We start from the raw sequence: 6,011 nt of genomic DNA on the forward strand, positions 1-6,011 counted from the left end.
GTTGTACGGTCAATCCCGTACCAACCGTAGCGGCTCCGACGGGCCTGATCTGCACAATCATAAAGACGACCATTATGACGTCGAATAATGGCAAATTATTAAAAATAACTACCAAATAAAATATTATAGTATTTAATCTGTCAATTACAGAGTGTGGATTGTTAAGGCATTTCATGAGTGATAATCCAATATTTACTCCGTCTATACTGTGCGATTTTGCGTACATTTGTGTTTAACGGTTTCATAGTGTTACCTGAGTGAAACCAGGCTGTGAAAATGGTCCCCGTTTGCAGTGCTGCCACTTTATACTTTTTTAAAATATACTTTTTTTTAAGAAAATGTACTTTTTATACTTTTTTCATATTTTTTTCTTGCATAAATACTTTTTTTTGCCAAATATGGTCAAAATTCTTCGGACTTACATTTAGGTACACTGTATTTGATGAGATTAAAGATGTGCTTTGCTAGTCTTGTTGCAGATGTGTGCTCTTACAGAGAAGTGTAAGCCCGTGTGATCGTTAATATAGTGTGACCAGGTTCGCGAACAGTAGATACTTGTGCTATTGCACTAAAGCGGTAGGCCGTGTAATGCTATAACCACAGAATTATTGCAGTAACTCTAGTCTTTGATAATCAACATCATAGTGACAATTACATACAATACATAGATGGCTACGCAGGCCAACCAGCATATACGCGTTACAAATGGTTTGCAAATAGTTTACAGCTTACGACCGTGGTGTCCGATGACGACTGGCGGCAGGCGGCGGCTTCAGGATCAGGTGGTGACTGTCAGCAGTAACGGTAGCAGACGGCGAGTTAGAGCATCGTGGCCGTCACGGACTCGCTGTCCCGCGAGCGTGGCCGTCACGGACTCGCTGTCCCGCGAGCGTGGCCGTCGCGGACTCGCTTCTGTTCTCTGTCCCCAATGCGGCTGGTATTCATGCATCTGAGTTCTCCAGGAATCCGTAGCCCGGGCGTGGTCACGGCCTTGTTGCGCGCGGATGGTGCAATATTGTCGTCATGGGCTAAAATAAGCCTATCACGCTATATAGGTGTTGAACAACAGTATAGAGGGCGTCCATGGCTGCAGGCCTGAATAAGCATCGAACAGAAATTAATTAAAAATACGCACACTGTTACTGCGCTTACAAAACATACACTTTATTCATGTTAAATAACTACAGATTCGTGCTCTATGCTCCGCTCGAAACTTTTGCCAGCTCTATGATGTGAATTTCTACAGAGTAGTCGGATCCCGTTTGTGACGACCATACACAAAAATGGCCGACCGGCGACCATGGCTACGCCACTAGCTGGAATGGCACAATTACACAACACGAATAATTTTACTTCTAATGCTTTCTAGACGTCCACGAGGCATCTTCCTTGTGTGCATAATGGAAATTATTGCACTCTAGTGCCGAATTTCGGCGAAAGAAAATCCCAAAAAAGCCTTTTCTAGAGACGAAATAGTGCAACATTGGTGAACAATTGCGGAAGCTTACTGTTGTACACCTCCTATAGGTGTAAAGTTAACGACCCGTGTCGCTCGCTGCGCTCGGCTCATGTTACCTTAAATTGCATAAACTAGAATAACTGTTGTTGCTATGCAAGCTGCTTAAGTTTAAGGAGTTGTTCTATTTTATACTAGGTTAAATAATTCGATATCTACGTTATCACTCTCTGTTCAGTAGAGTGTTTTTGCACTCAGCTCTAGCTGCTGTCAGTGACCAAATGTCAAATGAGCAATGCACATTGCAGTGTTTCCCCTACATTGACACAAGCGAGGCGGGCCATACTTCACTGCAGCTGTATGCTTGTGTAATACGGAAATATAAATAATAAGGATAAATCAGAATGATAAGACAAAGAGCTTTGTCTTATCATTCTGATTTATCCTTATTATTCATATTTCCGTATTACATTACTCCCCCCCCACCTATCAGAAAAGTTGGGAGCCGTACTAATGCCGCCACCGCCGCGCCTCGCCTCGCCCGCGCGACGCATCGCCAGGTCACCTCACATGTAGATAACATGCGCGCAGCGTATCCGTGGTTACGCTGGGATCAACCGCGAGGTCAGGTCACGACCAGAACCCCAAAGGAAGCCGTAACTGAAGGCGTAACTGAAGCCATAAATAAAGCCATACCGGAAGCCACACCTAGGGAGCGTGCAGCGACAAGGGCTACTAGAAAGCAGCCACTGCGGCAGGCAATGCTAGCCTATCCTACGATGAGCGACACTTGCATAGTCAGTGACGATTCTGACTCGAATGATGAAGCCATGCTACCAAGACAAAGGTCTTCGTCCGAGAGTAGCTATAGTGATAGCGATCTCTTACCGTTAGCAAGGTTAGTACCAACGCAGTTGCAGGAACCATCTACGTCAAGCGCCCACTCGGAGACCTCTGATCAAGGACTACACGAGAAGGAAGGCAAGACAAGCAACAAGCGACGAGCAATGATGTCGACAGCTAAGGCATTATTGACAGTCACGCTACACTGAAGGAGATCCACGCATATAGCACACAGCATAGCGTTAGTAACAAGAAGATGGTATACGTGTAAATCACTAATTGGCTACAGGTTTTTCCCCAGGTATCACGTGAAAGAGCCGCGAAAGCGCAGGCAGTCATTCCACAAGAGAAAATGGCGTATAAGGGATACAATATATAGCATTAGTTAAACACCATTAACTTCTAATAACTTGTTGCTTTGCAGACACACGCAGAGCCAGGAGAAGGGGTTTCCCATTGCTAGGTAAACAGACGTCAGCTCAATAATCTTTCGTTTCATTACAGGTATGGACTGTGTGTAGCGACTTTGGTGCTCGCAGTGACGTTAATAAGAGGAGTAGTTGGACAATCGTGTTTACGTTAGATTTATCGCCGGTCAAGAATTATATAAGGGGGATTGATGATCAGATATTTGTTTAATCAACGCAGAAAACGAGCACCGCCCGCTGCGGCTCGCTCCCTATTTCTAGTGACAGGGCTCGCATGTCAACACGAAATCTACCCACATTGAGAGGAGTATTTAGAAAGTGGTTACACCCGAATGCTACTCTACTACCACTATGGTTGAACAGCACAGTAAGAATGCAACAGCAACAACAAGTCACTGCAAACAACGATCAATTTCGTGAGATTATTGAAGTGTTCATAAAGAAGCATGCAGCTGATTTCAGAATCCGCTACCACCGGCTATCAGAGCGCATTGAGGGATTAACGTCTGTGTTTTCTAATACGAGGCATCGCTTCAAGCGATCATTATTACCGTTTATCGGCCGTTTTCAAAAAGCATTGTATGGAGTAGCGACGGAAGATGATTTAAATGACTTGCAAGCTAGATTATCTGATTTGAAATTACGCATTTCGAGAAGGGGCATTTCAACATGCCATAGAAGATTCATTGACAGTCTTTAATCTGACAAAAACACAGGTTAAATTGAATCATGATACTTTAAACGAATTAATCGATGGCGTTTAGACGATGCGACAGTTTGTAAATAGTATAAACAATCAGCTACTAACTTTGACGATTACTCCTGATACTAGGACGGATGTCCTCCGGTTCCGGCGGCACAACCCCGGGTTTACCGTCGTTCACATGAGCGATCACGCCCCCGCCATCAAAGTGGTGCCCATAGAAGAGGCACCACTACCCGGGGTTGCATTGGAGGAGCAGAATCGACCGTGGGCGTGGCGAGCCGTCGACGAGGAGGACATGGAACACGAGACACCGACTACGATGACGACAAATTTTACGCCTGGGACCAGTAACCACCACCAGGAGGACGACGACCACGACGACGACTGCGAGGACGACGACTGGGAGGACGACCACCACGAAGACGACCACCACGAGGACGGCGCGGACCACCAGGAGGACGAGCACGAGGACGAGGACGACGACGAAGGCGGCTGCCGGAACTTTTGTTTTCATAAAAAAAGAAATATATATATAAATGTTAAATCAAATAAAAATATATAAAAATGTTAAATCAAATATAAATATATGTAATAGATAGATAGCATTTTGGTGATGGAAGTAAGCAGGCAAATAAAAATGAAAATAACCTAAAATCAAATAAAAATATCCAAAATTTAAATAAAATACGTATTCACATAAAAAGTCAACGCATCACTACGATTACAGAAGTTGGTCGCCGCATTAGTACGGCTCCCAACTTTTCTGATGGGGGGGGGGAGTAATGTAATACGGAAATATGAATAATAAGGATAAATCAGAATGATAATACAAAGCTCTTTGTCTTATAAACGCGCACGTGTACAGACATAGCCCGCGACACTTAATTGGGCCGGGGGTCAAAGGGGTGTAACCACGACCCTCACCAGCAGGCAATGGGAGCGCGTGTCCTTGGACACGCGTGACCAGCGGTCAATGGAGCCGGCGACCAATGACGGCGGTCGGCCAAGACAATAGACACTGCGTCAGTATTTAAACGTTAGTTACCTTAGTTAGACCTTAAAGTCCAGGAAATAACCCTCTCTATTATTCTGCACTCTACCCGATACACATGTCAGTTCTGTTATTGTGCTCATCGCTACTAACGTTTGATATGTAAGTTTATGTTTTGTATGCAGCGTACACATCTGTACACGTTCTGCTCATTACATGAGCATATATTATATGTTATCGTCATTCATGACCAGTAAAGATGTTTGTGCTTTAAACACGTACCTTCATTGTTGAGTAACTTATGTATGATGCGCTCCGCGATATCTCTAATAATATACGCAGACCACTAACGATCACGGATAACAGATGATTAGGAACTCATTATTACACTTGCAATGTGCCGTATAGGTCCCTATCGAGTCCCTCACTCACACCGTGTGCCTTCTGTGGGGCCGGCCCATCACCATATATGGCTACCTGCACGTTGCAAGCTACTGATTGCACACTCCACCATTGTAACCTTATTACCTAATCCCGGACACCTATCATTTTTGCGATAAGATAGTCATGCCAAGAGATAAGGGCTCTACAAGTGACTATCGCAGACCTCCGTTTAGGATCGACTTCGAAGTCAACGTCATTACCGTGGTACAGACAAACCTAGTCAAATAGGATCTCTTTCAATAGGTTCAACTTATTAATTAACACAAATCACACAAAAATTGAGTGATCATCTCCTTATCAGGCTGCACCACTGATCTTTAGCTCTGTGGTATCTGGCTGTGGTTTTTATCTGGCTGTACCATAGCTCTTAGTGGCCAATAGGGGAAATCACCAGACGACATGACACCACTCCTCTAACTAGCGTCAGGCCAATAGGCTGAGCCGAGTTTTCATGTGACACCTTGATGTATATGTATAAGCTATCATATATATTTTGTCTGTCTTTCACTCGCTGTATACATTTGAAACATTTTATTTTGACCCGCATTAAGTCATTACCGGTTCATTACCGCGTGGGGTTAAAGGATGTGACGTGTTGTCCGCCGACCAATCGGAGGGCCAGCAGCTCGGGCACTAAAGCTGGTACGATGTTATCAATTATTATTGTAAACCGTTGTATCCGTGCGTATGTGCGTGCGTGCATGTAGCCGTGCGTGCATGTATGCGTGCGTGCATGTAGCCGTGCGTGCATGTATGCGTGCGTGCATGCATGTATGCGTGTCTGCGAGCATGTAGCCGTGCGTGCATGTATGCGTGCGTGCGTGCATGTATGCGTGCGTGCATGTAGCCGTGCGTGCATGTATGCGTGCGTGCGTGCATGTATGCGTGCGTACGTGCATGTAGCCGTGCGTGCAGGTAGCCGTGCGTGCATGTATGCGTGCGTGCGTGTATGTATGCGTGCGTACGTGCATGTAGCCGTGCGTGCAGGTAGCCGTGCGTGCATGTATGCGTGCGTGCGTGTATGTATGCGTGCGTACGTGCATGTAGCCGTGCGTGCAGGTAGCCGTGCGTGCATGTATGCGTGCGTGCGTGTATGTATGCGTGCGTACGTGCATGTAGCCGTGCGTGCAGGTAGCCGTGCGT

Source organism: Priapulus caudatus, unplaced genomic scaffold (assembly GCF_000485595.1).
Source record: "Priapulus caudatus unplaced genomic scaffold, Priapulus_caudatus-5.0.1 Scaffold1844, whole genome shotgun sequence".
Lineage (NCBI taxonomy): Eukaryota > Metazoa > Priapulida > Priapulimorpha > Priapulimorphida > Priapulidae > Priapulus > Priapulus caudatus.